The 20,462-nt window shown below is 35.5% G+C and overlaps 1 non-coding gene across 1 annotated transcript; it reads right to left on the reverse strand.

Annotated features, from left to right (window-relative positions):
* Positions 1-18,362: 18,362 nt before the first annotated feature.
* Positions 18,363-18,469, reverse strand: LOC111880844 (small nucleolar RNA R71). Its single transcript, XR_002846603.1, has one exon. It is a non-coding gene; the product is annotated as a small nucleolar RNA R71 (small nucleolar RNA).
* Between the last annotated feature and the right edge of the window lie 1,993 nt (positions 18,470-20,462).

The raw sequence follows: 20,462 nt of genomic DNA on the forward strand, positions 1-20,462 counted from the left end.
ATGTTGTAGAAACACCACCGGTAGTAGACCGGAGGTGGTTACAACAGTGTTCAGTGGAGGTGTTAGGTTGCCATAGGTGATGGATAATATATTTACAAGCATTTCGATTTTACCTGAAGTTTAAAAACAAAAGCTGCTGTTTGTTTACATTACAAATGTTTTGATTTTATATTAGATATGTGTTATAGTCGGATTAGTTGACAATTAATTGGCTATTAAGAGCATACATTTTTCAATGTTTAAAATTTGTAGATAATTGTAAAGATCAAAACTGAATTTGTAATATATTATTAATTAGTTTCCATAAATTAAACCTACCATAATGATATTAATTTTAAATTTTAAATTTTAAATTTCAATTTCAATTTCAAATAAATTTACAATTTAAACCTTTGTGTTTAACATTTTGTTATAATTAACCTGTTTAGTATACAAGTCTGATAACTAAACAATAATTTTAATTTATTTATTTTTTGCATGTTTTTTTTCTCATAATTTTTATTTATTTCAAATTTCAAATTCAAATAAATTTCTCATTTAATCGTTTCTATTTAACATTTTGTTTTTATCAACCCGTATAATATACGGGTTTCACAACTAGTTTGTTATAAAATAAAACAAGATGATTAGATTATTTATCCAATATTGCCCTTATTCACATTGTTAAGATACAAACATTTCTTTTTCCCTATATTAATTGTTAGCATGTCTTATTCGTTCAATGTTTTTTTTTACAGAAAAAGCTGAAAAATATTAAATTTTCAAAAGTCAAACAGTTAAATTTCCAAGGTGTTAAAAAACCTTTAGTTTGACTAAAAAAATCATAATTACAGGGTGCAGGAAGAAAATCTGGGGTCCAAATAGTAGGACCCAAAAACGAATGCATGAATCATGATAGATACATGTCGTGTACTTTTATGCATACATGCATACCGTTTTTTTTTTTTTTTTTTTTTTTTTTTTTTTTTTTTTTATCTTTTCTTATTGTCAAACTCTATTTCCTACACGAAAGCAAGCAACTCCTTTTTTGTTGTCCATTTTAAATTAAATCACCAAAACAAAGAAAAAACAAAAACGTCCAATGAATCGATTTTCTCCTAAACCGGTTTTCGAGGAACCGAACAGGTCTATAAAGTTCATATATTTTTAATGAAGAACTGGTTTGAAACCGAACCGGTTTAGCCTTGAACCAGTGTTGACCATATTGACTTGAACTGAACCGGTTCTAAGAACCGAACCGGTTTGAATAAAAAACCGGTTTGTACGCCACTAGGTAGGTCTGGTAATTCTCGACACGATACGATCAGGGGCGGAACTAGAAATTTTTGTCAGGGGTAGCACACATTTCTTCCCCTGATAAAATATAAAGAGTGAGGTTCAGTCCAAAAAGTTTACATGTCCATAGCGAAAAAAAAACCTATAATTACACCATACACAACTCTAACTTCATAGATAAAGTTTAGTTGGTTGAACTTTAATCCTTTTTTATTTAAGTGGAAAGATCACATATATTGCGTATATTACGCTTAACTTTTCACAAAGTATTGTATAATGAATGCTCAAGCCATGGGTTGGCAACAAATTAACTTTTAGTTCCATTAGTAATACACACTTCCTAAACAATCTATGTGCTTTTTTATTTGAGTATTCATATTTTTATGAATGGTTCTTATAAGAGAAAATGACTTAGGAGGGTAACTACCTCTTATCCGTGTTTACATATTGGCAACTTCTTCTTTTTTGTACATAATAAAGCAACTAACTTGTTTCAACTGTTTAAGTTACACCAATATTACCGGTTAATACCTGTTTTAACCGGTAACTCAAAGGAAAAATGACTTAGGAGGGTAACTACCTCTTATCCGTATTCACATATTGGCAACTTCTTATTTTTTGTACATAAGAAAGCAACTAACTTGTTTTAAATGTGTAACATCCCAAAAATCATGACAAAAAATTTCGTTTTTAATTTAATACTAAAACCATAATTGTCAAACCATTAATTTAATACTCCGACATCAGACCTCGCCCGACATCATGCCCCGCCTGGCATCGAGCCCCGCTCGGTATACAAGTCTCTCTCTCTTAGGCCCCACCTGTCTCCGGGCCCCGCCTGCTAAACACATACAATCATATAACATGCTAACATATAAAAGAAACATACTCTACTGTATCCATGTCCTAAGAAACATACTCTGCTAATAATGAGATGCGGAACTTCGTCCGTACTCAGCTAGTTCCAGCCAAGGCTTCAACAGTGCAAGGTGAGTCTCCTCACCGTGTGAATGGGTCTATGGCCACAATGCCAGCCCATGTAGTCTATGAGTAGGAAGACATGGGGGTTAGCCCTAGGCATTGTATGCTAGTATGTTATTCCAGACCAAGGTCTAATGTCGAGCGGGTGCCCTTGGAATGTTTGCATGTTAGATTATACTTGTTGTCTGTGTGATACTTGTATGTGCCTGGTAGAGAGGTGAGTGTGGGCGAGGTCCCGTATCTCATCACTAGCTGAGTACGGACGATGTTCCGTATCTCATTATTAGCAGAGTATGTTTCTTAGGACAGGGATACAGTAGAGTATGTTTCTTTATGTGTTAGCATGTTATATGATTGTATGTGTTTAGCGGGTAGGGCTCGGAGACAGGCGGGGCCTAAGAGAGACAGATCTGTATATCGAGCGGGGATCGATGCTAGGCGGGGCTTGATGTCGGGTGAGGCCCGATGCCGGAGTATTAAATTAATGGTTTGACAATTATGGTTTTAGTATTAAATTAAAAACAAGATTTTTTGTCATGATTTTTGCGATGTTACACAGTTAAAACAAGTTAGTTGCTTTCTTATGTACAAAAAATAAGAAGTTGTCAATATGTGAACACGGATAAGAGGTAGTTACCCTCATAAGTCATTTTCCCTTTGAGTTACCGGTTAAAAGAGGTATTAGCCTGTAATATTGGTGTTATTTAAACAGTTAAAACAAGTTAGTTGCTTTATTATGTACAAAAAAGAAGAAGTTGTCAATATGTGAACACGGATAAGAGGTAGTTACCCTCCTAAGTCATTTTCCCTTCTTATAATTGTAGCATCTCCTACTGTTTGCTAGATAGAAACCTGCAATCAAGGACCTTGAACTACATAGATCAATATTATTATTATTAGTTTGTATAGATTATAAACAAGAAAAATTATATCATACAGTGCATCTATTTTCCTCAAGTCCACTACAACTCTAAAAGGAATTTCACTTTTTGTCCTGAAAACTTCAAAAATCCTAAAATTGTCATTAATAAATTGCATCAAAAGTGATTTAACATTCACAAGTTGTCTCATTCACATTGCAGTAGCTTGTTGCAAAAAATAGAATATTAATTTGTCCAAAGTCCTTATAAACGAAAGCATGAATACAGAGTACCAATCTTCACTTAATCATAAATAACACCAAGTGAAAAAACCATAAAGAAATTAAGGAGACAGATTATGCTACACAAATTTCATTAATGAATAACACTTGGTGTCTTCATAGACTAACATATATGATTACCTTTAATTAATAACATAATAATCACAATCACATTAATCCACACTAAGCACTTTGGAACGTTATAATGGTCAAAGTGAGAAATCTAAAAACTTAGAACCACTGAATCAAATCAGGGTTACCTTCTAACTTCAGTTTTAAAATCGGGAAATTAGGGTTACCTTCTAGCTTTGATTTGAAATTGGAGAAATTAGGGTTACCTTCGATTCCAAATAGGAGAAATCAAGTTTGCATCTTCATTTAAATATTTCTCCCCACTTCTCTTCTTCTTCAGTGTGCCCCTGGGTAGCACTTCTGCAACATCCTTTTATTTACACTTCACAAATGATTCTGAGGGGTAGCACGGGCTACCCCTGGCTACTAGCTAGGTCCGCCAATGGATACGATCCGCGACATGACACGAAATAAACGAGTTTGGATTGAGTTTTTCAACTCGTCAACCCGCTAATATGTTAACTTGTTTATTAAACAGGTCATATATGAGTTTCTCAAAAAATATACGGGTTGACCCGCCAACCCATTTAGAATTTTAATAAAAAAATTATATATTTTTTAACTGTATTAAGTATTATACACTATACAATTTCTACTTTATACTAGATTACGAGGATAGTATACCCGATACCATTGACCATTTGACATTTAGCATTTGGGCTAAATAATCCTAGTATCTCACAAACAAAATCGAATAAGCCATCTCTTGTTCTCCCCTCTATTATGAACGACAAAATGAACTCACGAAGAACAGCGACATGAATGATTGAATCGTTATCGAACGATATCGACGCCTGAACGTGAACGACGAACGCACAACGTAGTAGGCAATCGATTTGCTGCGATCCAACCCACGAACACACAAACCCAAATCTGACTCATGATCCCAAATCTGACTCATGAACCCGCCAACTTGTAAACTTGTATAAGTGGGTTGACGGGTCATATATGAGTTTATGTTCCAAACCCGCCAACCCGTGACCTGTATATCTAAATGGGTCGTGTTCGGGTTGGTATATTTTGATCTGTCAACCTAAACACGACACGATTGCTAGACCTAGAGGGCGGTTCTAAATTAGTTACCGTCTAAGATGGAAATCGTTAAAAGATGTGTAGTTGTGGATTCTAGTCTTTGCAATTATGGTTGTTCACTATTTGTTTTTTAAATAGATTCGAATGTATTACCCAATAAAAAACCTTAATGTACTTCTCAAATGTTTTTATCAGCAGAATACTAAATGATAACATATTTTTCTTATCGATTGTTCATAATTTTAATTCACAACTAAACAATTTATTTTTGTTTAGAGTTGTCTAATATTCAAGTTATATAATTTTTAAATGTTTCGCCTCTTGAAAATCGAATTGTAAAACCGATCCAACCGAATTGTAATTTGTTTGGTTCCGATCGAATTTGAATTTAGTTTGGATTGTTTGGATCCATATTTTGAAAACCGAAATCCATTTCAATTCATTTGATTGGATCAGATGGAACCGATACATCCAAACAAACACCTCTATTTGCAATTTTTGCAATCTTCTAGAAGAGAATACGGAGTATCTGTTACTGAATTATTATTATTATTATTATTATTATTATTATTATTAAATGTTAATTTGTGAATGACCACTAGATACCTCATTTTTCTCATGACTCTCCATCGTTAGTAAGCATCATAACAAACGTGATTATGAGTTTTATAAGTGTAGTTATGTACCACATTAAAAAACGTTCATAACATAACTCACCTTTTTTCTTCTTTGTTTAGTATAAATAATGAGTAATATGTATTGTAAATGTTGGTTGTTTTTACCACACGTGATGAAATAAAGTTATTTACAATCTCATTTCCTAATTTATTCTTTAACAAGTTTCATATTTTATAACATGTTTTCAGCACGACTCTACCATAGAGCTCTAACTCACTATCGCTCTTGTCATTTTTCAGGTATGCATTTTCTTATATGTTGACATGTATAATGCTTACAACTTATTTTATGAAATTTCTTAACTAACAATTCCTTAACATACAAGTCTTTATTTTGATTAGTATTTTCATTATGGAAAACCATGATAAAGAAAAAAAAATTATGAATTAATATCATATCTTCTTGTGGCTGAATAACACAATGAACTGCTAATGAAAAATCATCAATCATACCCGATCGATTCTAGTCCATTCCCTAAAGTGAATGCAACATCATATAATCATAATAGTCATGGGGACTAACCAAGGTTGTGGAGGTCGTCATAATTATCGTAACAACAATAACAAGATTGCAACTAACCACCAGAAGTTGAAAAATTATAAAACCCCACATCCTAATGATAAAAGTGGTCAAGACAAAAAGAAAGTTGAAAATATTTATCACCGATGTGGAATGATCGGTCATTGGTCTCGTACATGCTGCTCTCCAAATCATTTTGTTGATCATTATCAAGTTTCTATAACTAAAGAAAAAAAACTATGTCGAAACAATTTTTATTCAAAATGATTTTCGCGAATATCAACCAGAAATGACATATTTGGATGTTGTCATTTTTCTTGTCTACCTTGAAGGGACAAGTGGTGTTATAGATGGTGATGGAAGAATAAGATGTAGTTTTGTTTCATGTTATTTCTTATGTTTTTATGTCATAGTCGTTTCATGAGAAATGATGTCGTCACAATCTTCTCAAAGTAATAAAATATTGCTCTATTTTTCTAAGTCAAATGTCTCTTATGTTATTTATTTATTTATTGAAGAGAAATTTGGATATTCACAAGAGAAATTGGAAAGATATATATTGCATACAGTGCAACACAATATATCAATTGGAGAAACAAATGTTAATACAATAACGGATAATGCAAAAATGATTGAAGGCTCCGGAAGAGCAAATATAATATCACCATAAGGGACAATAATTACAATTAGTGATGCATTATTTTCATCGAAATCACCAAGAAATTTATTAAGTTTTAAGGATATTCGGTCTAATAGATACTATGTTGAAAAAACTAATGACTGTAATAAAGTGTGTCTCAATATTACAAAAATGATATCGGGTAAGAAAAGTATTTTGAAAAAATTACCCGTTTTGTCCTCCGGGTTGTATTATACAAATATTAGAATGATTGAATCTCATGCTATTGAAAATAAACGGTATGGTAACAACTTCAAAGTTTGGCATGACCGGTTGAGTCATCCCGGATCAATTATGATGCACATAATAATTAAAATTTCAAGTGGTCATTCCTTGAAAAACAAGAAGACTTTTCAAGCTAATGAATTGTTTTGTGTTGCTTGCTCTCAAGGAAAATTAATTTCTCGTCCATCATTGAAAAAAGTTGGGTATGAAAGTCCTAGTTTCTTAGAAAGAATTCAAGATGATATATGTGGACCAATTCATTTTCACACCCCCGATCTTAGAAAGAATTCAAGAGGATATATGTGGACCAATTCATTGTCACACCCCTGACCGAGGTAGCGGAACACGTCAGGTTATGCGACTTAGTTCATGGATCACAAGCAAATTGAATATACATCACAAGTACAACAATAACAATACATTGGTTACATTCCGCTTTCAAGTTTGAATATATGGCTCTTATAGATAATAATAAACAAGTAAGCACGTGAATTGCCTTAACAAATAGGTCGATATAACAAAAACCAAAGAAAACTAGGTTGCTTGAAATCCATGAACATCTCTTCTACTAAAAGTTGGTTCTACGATCTATTAAGAATACATGTAGTTTGAGAGTCAACGCAAAGGTTAGTGAGAATTACAAGTTTTCTGCTAACTGTAGTAATAATACATTTATACGTCTGAAACGTATTTCTCTTGTAGTTAAAATCATGTTTGAATGCAACCTCCATAAAATTCATAAAAATTTTAAACTTTTCAAACATTCCAAAAACCATTCATTGTTTGCAAATTATTTTCAAAATAGTTTATCATCAGAGAAATCTCATAAATTATAACATAGAATGAGAGGAGGTGCATGATCAAGCCTTCACCTTCCCGCGATCATCCGAAGTACCTGAAACAAAATCCAAAACTATAAGCCCTAAGCTTAGTGGGTTCCCCCAAGACACCAACGCCACATAACAAAACAATATCATAAACAAACAACATGCATATAGAGTCTTCAGCATGACTGGACCGCCTCACCAGCCAACAATCTATTTGGCCCACTCTTGGAACCTTCATCATGTCTCACCGGGCCTTCAGCATGTCTGGACCGTTCTTCGGGCCTTTGACCTAATTGGTATGCCCTGATGGGCCTTTAGTCTATCCGGGCTACCCCAGGTCTATTGGCCTGGAGCACAAAGCAGGACCGCCTCAACCCACCCACAAACATACAATCAACACATAGATATCAAACGCTAGCTAGTACGTACAGACAATCATACGGATCTATCAGATCACTAATCATAACATCATCCTATATACCAAGATACAGATCTAACATATCACTAAGCATAACACCATCCTATATACCAAGATACAAATCTAACATATCACTAAGCATATCATCATTCGATAACCAGGATAACATTCCAAAAGGGTCGACATTGGTGCCTTTGACCCTGTTAGCATAGTGAGGATAACTCACCTCACAAGTAGTGCTGAACCAATAAAATTGAATCCCAACTCACAGCTTCGAACTCAACTGCCTGTAACCACCATATGACTAATTCCATTAAAATCCCAAGTTACCAAAATACCCTTAGAAGTCAAAGTCAACAGTCAACAATCAAGGTCAACAGTCCATGTTGACCCAACTCGTCGAGTGCATATACTGACTCATCGACTTCCTTTATATCTCAGAAGATCGTGAAAAGCTCGAGACAACTCGCTGAGTTACCAGAGTAACTCGTCGAGTTCTTCAGCATTCAGATAACCGAGAAACCCTAGCCAACTCGCTGAGTTCACTTAGTATCCAGAAAGCGGGAGAGAGCAACTGGTCGAGTTTTCCTGTCTTAACATTTTTAGCTCCTTCCAGTCAAATCTAAAGCCCCAAACTATAGATATGGTCCTCTAGGGTTGAGATATCACGTAAAGTTGCTAACTTTACGTCCATGCATGGCATCAAAAGGGCTAGAACACTCCATTAAAGCTTTATTAGGGGACTTAGTGCATGAAGAAGGTCTAGAACTAGTTAAATCTTGGAACTTTAGGCCCAAGGAGGCCACAAAGCTCCCAGATCTGAAGTTATAACCTCATGCAACGACCAATCCAAGGAATGGTCCCAAGATGGGCCAAAAATGCCACTAAACTTCCATAGGAGGAGATCTAAAATAAGAAGTCAAGGTATAGACTTTATACCTCCAAATGGCTACAAGAACACTGAGAATCATGGATCTAAAGCTTCTCCCTTCAACCTTGCACCACCAACTTCAAGCTTCTTCAAAAAAAGCACCAAAGAACACTCTTTAAACTCAAAAACAATCAAAATGGGGAAAGAGGCGCGATTAGGGTTTCTTATGGAATGAGGGGACGATGAGGGAGGCCACAAATGAGTCATAAGGTCTTTAAATAGGACGCAAAAACCTAAAAAGTAGGGTTTCATAAACAACCGTCAACTCATCGAGTTGGAGCCTTCCAACTCGTCGAGTTGACCTTGAAAAATTGCGCGACCATTAAAGTCTACACGGCGAGTTGGAGCCTCCCAACTCGTCGAGTTGCCCTGAAAATACATATATAAGCTTGTAAATTCAAACCTGGAGGTTGGGATGTTACATTGAGAATGTTTAATAAAAAGAGAAACCATAAGTAAATCCATACTTAAAGCGTTTGATAAAGAGAGAAATTATAAGTAAATCCATACTTAAAATGTTTGATAAAGAGATAAATCATAAATAATCCATACTTAAAATGTTTGGTAAAGAAAGAAATCATAAGTAAATCCATATTTAAAATGTTTGATAAAGAGAAACCGAATCCGTGGTTTCTAGATAAATGATCCAACTAATGCTTATGCAAAGAGAAACCGAATCTGTGGTTTTTTGATAAATAATCCAGTTAATGCTTATAAAAAGAGAAACCGAATCTATGCTTTTTGATAAATAATTCAGTTAATGTTATAGTGAGTCCCATAATTGAGCTATGTGACTAGATAAAACCCTTTACGATGTTTCATTGGACGTCGGGGATAAATGACAAAATATAATTATCACCCACTTCGATTGATCCGTTGAGGTTGTAGCTAGCAATCGCATGTGGGGTGTCAACCCACATAGATCCATACAGATGTATCTCGCTCCAAGGATTAACGGTTATAGCCGAATGGGTATACCAAGTGGTTAAACTTAGGTAATGAATTGTGTCTCACTATAAAATCCAGTAACTAAAATAGTTGTTCTATAAAATCCGAGTAAGTTCGATATATTCATAAAAGTGTATATTACTCGCTTAAATAGATAATAAGTTTCTCAAGTGCATGAAAAAAATTCCAAGATATAAGTGTTATAATTTATACCTATCTACTTAACATATGTACAAATCTATGAATGGTAATCTATGCATGGCATAGGTAAAAGAATACAAAGTTGATAAACATTCATAACACATATTTTTTGATATGCATTATTTCGTAAAATCATAATATTCTTATGATTTATAATTTATGACATGCATCATATAAGTTATCTTTTATAGTTATAACATGTTTTAAACCACTATGACATGCGTATGTCATGATATATTATTTTGACTGAATATCGATTTAAGCTAAATATGAGTTCAACATGCATTTTTCATGATCGATATACGTTTTTCATATGTATTCTCCCCCCCCCCCCCCAAAAAAAAGTTTAAAAGGGGCCGTAAGCACTCACCTTAAACGCGCAAATTCGAGAACTAAGAGTGATGTGAGAAATCACAACATGACGCTCCTTGTGTTCAAAATAAACCACCGAGACTATTTTTGTTACCTAATTAACCAAAGGTAGTTTTGGTATTATTTAATAAGTGTGGGAGTGGTTTTATAATTTAATTAACTAAAGGGAAGGATTTGCTAAATTAACTCAACAAGGGGACTAATTTCATAATTTATTTCCATGGAAGGGGCTGAAGTGGCTTAAATCAACTCAAGTTTGAAGATGGGGACTCATTCTGTTAGGAATTTCTAAGGTAGGGCTAAACTATTTAATATAAATGTAATTTTGGGCAAATAGGACTAATTCCGTTAACCATTTGGCAAAAGGTGGTGATTTTAAACATTTTAAATGGGAGTTTGGGTTAAGAGAGGGAACTCGTCCCTCAGGGACGAACACAAAATTAAAAAAATTTCATATTCTTTGATCAAATTTTCAAACGGAAAAAGAAAATCTGAGGAACGAAAGATGGTGGTGGCGAAGGACTTACTGTGGCGGCATGGATGTTGCCTGGTCGAAATCTTCATGGTGGCAGCAGCAACAAGTGGCGGCGGTGGTGACTAGAGTTTCAATAGGAGGAGGTGGGGGGGGGGGGCTACTACAGCCGGCTATGGTGGCTCTCTTTGCCGGTGGAGTAAGAAAATGATGGAGGGACGATGGAGGGTGACAGTAGGTGGTTTCTTGACAAAATAAGGAGAACAATGGTGGAATTGTGGTGGTTCTGTGGTGAAACTTCAAATCAAAAATCCTCTCTTTATAACCTCAGATTCGGGATTTTTTAGCCACATGGATGGAAAGGGACTTGTCAATTTAGTCAAATGGTCACATTTGAGGGATCACCACGGAACCCAAAATATGAACTAAAATCAAATATAGTTCAATACATATCGATGGAAGGCAAACGGACAACAAGCTGCGCCACTAGCTCTTTCTGGATGGAAAAACTAATTCTTTTGAAAACAACATCTGTGTATCTAGGAGATTTAACATTAGAATGCATGACCCGTTGGACTCTGTTGAGGAGCTCCACCGCCTCTGGTGCGAAAAATCCAAATGTATCAAATGCAAAAGGTACAAACATATATTGATTTTCTATACATGCATTCTCGTGCTTTACCACTTTGCATGCAATGACTTTTAAAGCGGCATGCCCTGCTGTGAAACCCCCGCTCCTCAAACCGACGAGAAGAGAGACCCCAGTAAGATCCACACAAGCGTGCTTCTTTCCTATCCCCAATAAGATTGAGACAATTAATTTTTCCAAGATTCGTTTGCATCAGGTGCCAAGGAGGGAAAGGAGGTCAGTCGTGACCTGCATCTGAGGAAGGAGGAAGAAGACAGAATCTTTCGGATTTTGGCCCAAATGGTCCCTGCTATTTGGCTATCTAGCCAACTCCACCCTAATCTCATATATTGTTACCAAATTAATTTTAGGAAATTGCAAATCTTTCACCTAGAAATATATGCATTTATTTAAAATAAATAAGTAGATTTATTTAATGAGATTCTTAATATTAATTTTATTTTATTTCATTTATTTATTCTTGTTCTTTTTAATTAATTAAAGGAGTACTTGGGGAATAATAGTTTTAAGTTCAACGGTTCTAAAAAAACCGAATGGTTTAATTTTTCGAGTTATAGAACTCCGAAAATTCACTTTCGAAGTTTCTCATCTACATGATTCAAAATGCTTGATTTCTCGATTTTTGTAAATATTTTAGTTAAAAATATTTCAAGTGAGGAATTAAATATTATGCTATAGTCTGATTCTGGAAACATCACGGAATTCTCATCGGAGGTGTGCAAGTACGTCAACGGGTTAAAGCAATTTATGCCGTATGGGTAAAATCAGTGTTATACCTGTTTAATTTCTTAACATGGGCGCATCTTTTACATACAAACTCTGTTTTGGGTGTTCTTTATATAATCAAGATCAGGGAAACATGTACTACAAGTCTAAAATGTTTGCTTTGCTCACCAATGCTTAATATGAAATTTCAGTTTTTCAGATGTATTAGTTAGGGTTACAGTTTGTGGTTGTGTTTCGATTGAAATTTTCCACAACAGGAATTAAGATACCATTTCATATCTTATTGTAATTGAAATGAAACTATATTTTAACCAAAATATGCATTAAAATTTAGTAGGTCAAGTTACAAGGAGGTTCGCGGTGAGCCAACTGTTTACACATTTAGACCTAAATTCCGAGATGTTGCATTACCTACCCATTAAAGGAATTTCGTCCTGAAATTATTTCGTTCCTACTACAATTTCATTCCACTAATGGAGGGATCACCGCTGAACAATTGCGGGTACTTCTGCTTCATCCAGTCTTCACATTCCCATGTAAACTTCGGTCCTTTGCGAGAGTTCCATCGAACCTTAACTATAGATATGCGGTTTTGTTTGAGGCGTTTGATTTCTCGATCCATGATCTCCATCGGCTCTTCCACGAAGTGAAGTTTAGTGTTGACCTGGATCTCATTGAGGGGGATTACAAGGTTCTCGTTAGAGAGGCACTTCTTGATGTTACACACAAGGAAGGTTTTATGAACATTGTTGAGTTCTTGAGGTAGTTTGAGTTTGTAATCCAGCGGACCAACCCTTGCTAGGATTTCAAAAGGTCTGATGTATCGGGGATTTAGCTAACCTCATCTTGTAAATTGAATGATACCTTTTCGTGGTGCGAATTTTAGTAGGACACGGTCTCCTACTTCGAAATCTAGGGGTTTACGTCTCATGTCAACATAAATTTTCTGATGACTACGTGTAAAATTTAATCTTTCCTTGATCTAAACAATCTTCTCCGTGGTTTCCTGAATGATTTCGGGGCCAGTACATAAAGTATCTCCAACATGATTTCTAGTTAGTTGAGTATCTCCAACCTCTGCCCAACATAATGGCGAACGACATTTGGGGAGGAGCTTGTATGCTAGTGTGATAACTATTGTTATATGAAAACTTGACTAGTGGTAAGTAGATATCCCATGCATTACCAAAGTCTATCACACAAGTGCGGAACATGTCCTCTAGAGTTTGTATCGTCCTTTCACTATGTCCATCCGTTTGAGGATTATACGCAATACTCATGTCTAGTTTGGTTCCTAGAGATCTCTATAACGTCTTCCAAAATCTGGAAGTGAATCTGCTATCTCGATTTGAGATAATATATATTGGCACTCTGTGTAATCTGACTATTTCTTTGATGTGTGTCTTTGTGAGTTTCTCCATCTAGTCGATTTCTTTGATGGCAAGGAAGTGGGTGGACTTGGTCAAAAGGTCAACCACTACCCAAATAATGTCATAACCGCTCAAAGTTTTTAGCAACTTCGTTATGAGGTCTATGGCTATCTGTTCTCATTTCCATTCTGGAATCGATGGTTTTTGTAGTATTCCTGATGGTTTATGGTACTCTACTTTGAGTTTGGCGCAATTCAAACATCTACCGACATATGTGGCAATCCCCAATTTCAAATTGAGCCACTAATAAAGCTTCTTAAGGTCGAGATACATCTTGTCTGATCCGGGATGTATCAAATATATTGAGTTATGAGATTTGATATTGCCGTATTTATACATATTTTTACGCAATATTTTAATACATTTTTATTAATATTTTTGTTATTTGAATATTTGAATGGTACTTATAAGATTAACTTACATTTTGCAGCCAAAAGAAGACATCTTGAAAGAATAAGGTCTAAAAGCAACAAAGATTGGAACGTTGGAGGTTAAAAGCTTAAAAGATGAAGAATTCAGCTAAAAAACATCCTCACAACATGAGGAGTGAAGGCTCACGACGTGAGGAAGGATATTTTAGAAGATAAGCATCCGGAAGCAAGACTTCGTGTTGGATACGGATTGCTACCGAACTCACGACGTGAGTAGGGTTATTTCAGAAGAATATATATCTTTGATCCTCATGATTTTAGGAGGTTGGTTGGATTGGAGAGAGTTTCCAGAAGACGATTTTCAGAAGTTTAGAGGCAAGAAACTTGGTAATACACCAAGGAGGAAGAAAAAGAACATACTTTACCTTTTGATTTGGTACATTACTAAGCTCTTGATTATGAAGTATAATTGCTTGTTTGTTAGTATGAGTAGTTAAATCTAGCTGCTCTTGTTAGCTAGATGAAGCTGGAACTCATGAACTAGTAATTTGATTATGGATTCTTTTAGTTGGTTATTTGCTTGTGTTTGAGTGTTTATACCTAGCATGTTAGAACTTGATACTTAGGATTGCTTAAACTCATGTTCTATGTAGTTAGTGAATATTGATTGCATGAACTTGACACCTAGTGTAACGCCCGTGTTTCTGGGCTTGCCATTTTTAGCAATGTAATAGTCTCGGTTAACCTTTGTAACCCAATTTGAAATAATAAAAATGTATTATTTGTGAATTCTGTGAATTATGTGAGTTATGTGTTTATTTGCTTAATTATGTGATATAATTGAATTAAGAATAAAATGAGCGTCAAAATTTAAGTGTAAAATAAACTTGATATCATTGGATAATGTTGTAGTAGTTGGAACGAGGTTTCCAAATATATATAGAACGCCCAAATCTGACTTCGTATGAGGAAGTTATGATTTTCTGAAGTTTCGACTTAGCAGTATGCAGCCCGAATACTCGATTTGAGATCGAACGGTTTTTAGCCGAAACAATCTAAACGAGAATCGAAGATCTTGCTGTTAGTAGCAAAACGATGTTAAGTTAAGGCGATAACGGACGTTGGACGAAGAAGTTATGAATTTATAACGAAGTTTTTCTGTCCCGACCTTCTAAAAATAAATAATAAAAATAAAAGTCAAAATTAGCCGACGGAGTCTAAATGAAAGTTGTAGAGTATGGTCTGACCTACGCGTGGATATAAAGAACGTCGAAAACGGAGCCCGTATGCAAAAGTTATGCAATTTAGAAGTTCGACGAGTCAAATTACGCCCAGCGTACTCAGAGGGGTGCAACTTGTCTGACCAATACTTGAGTGCCACCAATTGACGCACACAGTGACGTTGAAGTACGCCCAGCGTAACCTAATTACGCCCAGCGTAATCCCAGACCCAGCAGCCTATAAATAGAACTCGAGATTAGCCATTTCCTTGCGATTTTTCTTACTTTCTCTCTAAGTTTTGCATCGTTTTGCGTTCCAATCATATCCCGAAGCCCCGATATTATTCCTGAGCCCCGAAGCAAGTTCCGAAGTCCCGAGGATCCCGAGAAGTGAGATTTCTGAGCCGAAGCCCTGCCCACGAGGAGCCCGGTTTTTGTGAGGATCTTCCAAATCTACGGAGGAACACTACTTCTGCAAGCCGTAGTGCTGCCCGGTCATCTTCTGATCAAGTGAGTGTGTAGTTATTTTTATTCCAACGCAATATTATGAAGTATTTTATATAAAATATGTGCTACGTGTATATATTTTGTTGTTATATGTGTGAATGTATATTCACTCTCTTCTATCTCATAGATCTGATTTATTCTCTATGAAATACGTGTTATGTGTGTATGCCTCATCTGTTATGTGGAATAGGTATTGATTAAAGCATGCTATACATGTTTTTAAACTATGTATAAAAATCTATATTTTTATCTACTAATATGTTGGGTAGAACATGGGTAGATAATTTGTGTGTAATAAATAGATGAGAGGCCTCGTTGTTATTGGTGTTATTCTAGTCAGTCAGCAGAGTATGGATGACGACCATGGACTATTCTAGACTGTCCTGTGGAACACTAGCAGACTCATTACATGTAGGTGTTGTGAACGACGTGTTCACCGGTGTACTCTATCCCCCACATGGTTGCCTTTAGGATACTTATTGTTGAGGAAGCCCCCCTGCAGTAATGTCCGTCCCGATGAAAATCCTGAATTAGGTTCCTTATAATAGATGTTATTTTAGGGACGTAAAATGAGGATAACGGGAATGGGTAATCGGGTTTATTATGGATTGTTGAAATTAAATATAATTATTGTGGGTTGAAAACCCTACATGCTCACCAGGCTCGCAAGCATGACCCACTCAGTTTATTTGTATTACAGGAAGTGGCGCAAGAGCTTAAGATAGACGAATCATCAAGTTGTTTTGTTTACAAGTCTGTATATGTATATATTTGTTGAATGACTTGTAATGCTATCATTTATGCTTTATGATTTGTATCGAAACATGACATCCCGACTTTTTATTATGAAATGAAATCATATTTCTTTATGAAATGTTTTGATAAATATCTATTTTATCATGTTTTGTTTTTGGGAACAAATTCCGCATCTCTTTTAAAATCAAAAGAATTTACTCTGAAAAGGTTTAAAAAGCATAAATGAAAACAGTCTTTTCTGGCCGAGATTTTGGGGATGTCACACCTAGTAATTTAGTGACCATTGAATTGCTAGAGCTAGGATCAAACCAATCTTAGTGAAGTAATCAAAGTATTAGTTTTGGTTGTGCTAGAGAACATATATTGTGATTATAATATTGTGTTTACCTAATCAATCTTACATAGCTCCAATTCATTTAGCAATTGATTATGTGTTAAATTATGTGTGACTATGCATAGATCTACACGAATTAATTCAACATTAGTAAATTTGGACTTGAATTGCTAATAAAATATTAATTGGTAACCAACGAGAATTATCCTTAATTAATAGCTAAATAATGAGGGAAAGTGGATTCGAACTAACATGAGTGATTTGAATTCATAATTGATTAAATTAGTTGTTAATAATTGAAGTTTATCTAAACTTGCAAAATTAGATATATATATATATATATATATATATATATATATATATATATATATAAACCAATTTACTTTGCTAGAATTTTAGGTTAATTTAATAGTGAGTAGATTAATTAATTAAAATTGTTCCCTGAGTTCAATACCCGACTTGTGTGCTATACTATTTGCGAAGGGGTACACTGCCCTGGGTCGAATAACTAGTAGATTAGGAGGTAAAATTAGGTGTAGCTGTTTCAGACACATCAAGTTTTTGGCCCCGTTGCCGGGGAACGGCTGATTTGATTGTTGATTTATTTGCTTTAGGTTAATCGATCCTTTTTGTAGGGTAAAACATGTAAAAAGTTAATTTTCAGGTTAGTTTTTTTTTTCCAGTACTAAACTCACGACGTGAGCCCAATCATTCTTTGTTTTTCTTTTCTGTTTAGATTTTCTGCGACAACACGAGGTGGTGATCTTTACCACGTCGTGGTGGCCAGTCAGTAGGCAATTTTTAGTTAGTTTTTTTTTTAGATTTACGTTTTTATTTTTGTTTTTATTGCAGTTCATGACCCGAGGATCCAACACACCATTGGTGCTACCGCTTGAAGATCCTGAGTTATCCCTTTAGAAAAAGACGAACAAGGATGGAGTAAACCAAACACCAAAGAAGTCACCTTTCAAAGATCTTAAATCAGTATTTGGAAAGAAGAAGGGAAGAACTTGGGAGTGTCAAGTACATCTTCGAAGGACAAAAGCAAAATTGAAGACCATCATCAAATACCTAGTCCCCAAGAATCCGAATACGAGTCCGAACCTAAATTCGAATTAGAGAAAAGCAAACCTGAAGACGGGTCAGAAAACGAAATGACAAACATTGAAGATATCTCCATGGGAGCATACAAGCTGTGAATAAGAGACGATGCTTGTCCTGGTTTAGTACAACCTGGAATTTCCGTTGCTGCAATATTTGAGTTGAAAGGACACATTCTTACTGCTCTTAAGGATGTACCATTTTCTGGGAAGGATCATGAGGATGCTTATAAGCATTTAGATAAGGTCAAAGACATTGCAGACTATTTCAATGTCCGGAATGTTCCTAGAGAGAAAGTCTTGTTAAGGATGCTTCCTATCACTTTTAAGAGAGGTGCAAAGGATTGGTTGAAGGCACTTCTACCCGGTGCAATTACTACTTGGGCACAAATGCGTGAGAAATTCCTAGAACAATTCTGCCCACCATCAAAGATATCTAAACTCAAGAAGGCGATAGCCAACTTTGAGCAACAACCGGGTGAGTCGCTTTATGAGGCATGGGAGCGATATGAAGGGTGACGAAGAAACTACCCTCAAAACGACCTTAACATACAACAAGAAGTTTCTATTTTCTATGACGGGGTGAATGTCATGATGAAGCAACTCCTTGATTCCCATGGATCGCTTACTAAGAAAAATCCGGTTGAAATCAAGGAGTTAATTGAAGAATTCTCCAAGCATTATTATGAGTCCATAATCCAAGACATGATGGGACATGGGGAATTGGTAGTGGAACATCAGAAGACATGGCTACTGTACTAGCCATGCTTAATATTATGGACATGAGAATTACAAAGATGGACCAGTCAATTCTTTCTATTAGAGTTGGATGTGAAAGATGCAATGGTCCACACTTGACTGCTACTTAGATGATAATGGGAACAAAAAGGCTCAAGTTTGCTACTCGAGTGGAGATAAATATAATGAGGACTGGAGAAAACCAAAGAATGAGTAGTTGCCATATGAAGAATATAAGAAGCAAAAAGAAGGAAAATATAGGCAGACTGGCTGAGGCTTCTACCAAAAGGAACAACCACCAGCTGAAAGGAAAGTTGAATTAGAGACCATGCTAGCTCGTTTTATGGAGGCTTCAGAAAAAAGGCATGATGAGACAGATGCAGCTATAAAAGATCAAAGTATGATGATGAAGGATCAACACGCCATGATGAAAGATCAACAGACTATGATGATTGACCAGTAAGCATTATTAAGAAATCATCAAGCATCGATCCAAAATCTCGAAGCCCAACTTGGTTAACTAACAACTTTCGTGAATGAAAGGCTATCTCCACAATTTCCCGACAAGAAGACTCAATCACATGTCATGGTGATAGAAACTGAAGAAGATGTTATTTCTGATTTCTTAGAAGCTTTAGAAGTGGAGCCACAATAGTCTAGACCAAGGCCGAAGAAGTCGAAACTCGAAGAAAAAAGTTCTACTGAAACATTAAGCTCAAGACGTGAGCCTTCAAAGGGTCAGAACAGAAAAATTCAGCCAATGTGTAAGCTTATCGTCCTCCTTTGTCATTTTTGTCCCGGGCAAATACCCATCCACTTGAGAAGGAGCACTTGAAATTTATGAATCAAATGAAGGGTATTCCAATCAATACCCTTTTCATTGAATCGTTGGCTAAGGTTCCTGAGTATGCCAAGTTCTTATAAGATTTAATAGATACTCGCCAGTAGTTAGAGAAGAATTCCAAGGTAATTCTTAGTCAGTAGAGTTCAAAGGTTATAATGGGGGAGTTACCAAAGAAGATGGGAGATCCTGGACGCCTCACTCTTCCATGTGAATTTGGAAACAATTTGAAGACTTATGCTTTAGCTGATTCTAAAGCTAGCATAAATCTAATGCCTTTCTCATTTTATCAAAATATAAATATTTCGGATTTGAAGGCTACAAGAATGACAATTCACATGGCCAACTGTTCAGTGACACATCCTAGAGGCATTGTGGAAGACATCTTAGTAAAAATTGGGAAATTCGTTTTTCCAATTGACTTTGTCTTTATGGACATGAAGAAGACAAAAATGTCCTAATTATACTTGGTCGCCCATTATTAAATATTGCTCGAGCCTTGGTTGATATTCAAGAGTCCAAGCTTACTTTGAGAGTTGGAGATGATGAAGCTACTTTTGGAATGGAAGATGGTTTTCCAGGCAATGAATTTCAAGGTGAAGTCTTCAACATAGATGAAGATAATGAACTTGAGGTATTGGAAAAGCTTATGGAAGAGGAGATTCAACAAATCAAGCATACAAAACCGAGAGCATCCGTTCCACTTATTTTTGAAGTACATGCTTATAAAAATTTGACTTATTGGGTGAGTGAGGAAAGTGATGAAATGGTATCCAGTGATGATGAAAAGGTTACTTCTAACTGAAAGAGTTTAACTGTGCATGAGAACATGGTACCTGTGGAGCGAAAGATTGAAGAAAAAGAAAAACCTGTGAAGGATAAAGGGATTAAACGAAAGCTTGAAGAAAATGAGGTGAAAGTTAAAAAAGAAAACTCTGAAAAGGCATATATTCGACAAG

This window comes from Lactuca sativa, chromosome 9, assembly GCF_002870075.4.
Source record: "Lactuca sativa cultivar Salinas chromosome 9, Lsat_Salinas_v11, whole genome shotgun sequence".
Lineage (NCBI taxonomy): Eukaryota > Viridiplantae > Streptophyta > Magnoliopsida > Asterales > Asteraceae > Lactuca > Lactuca sativa.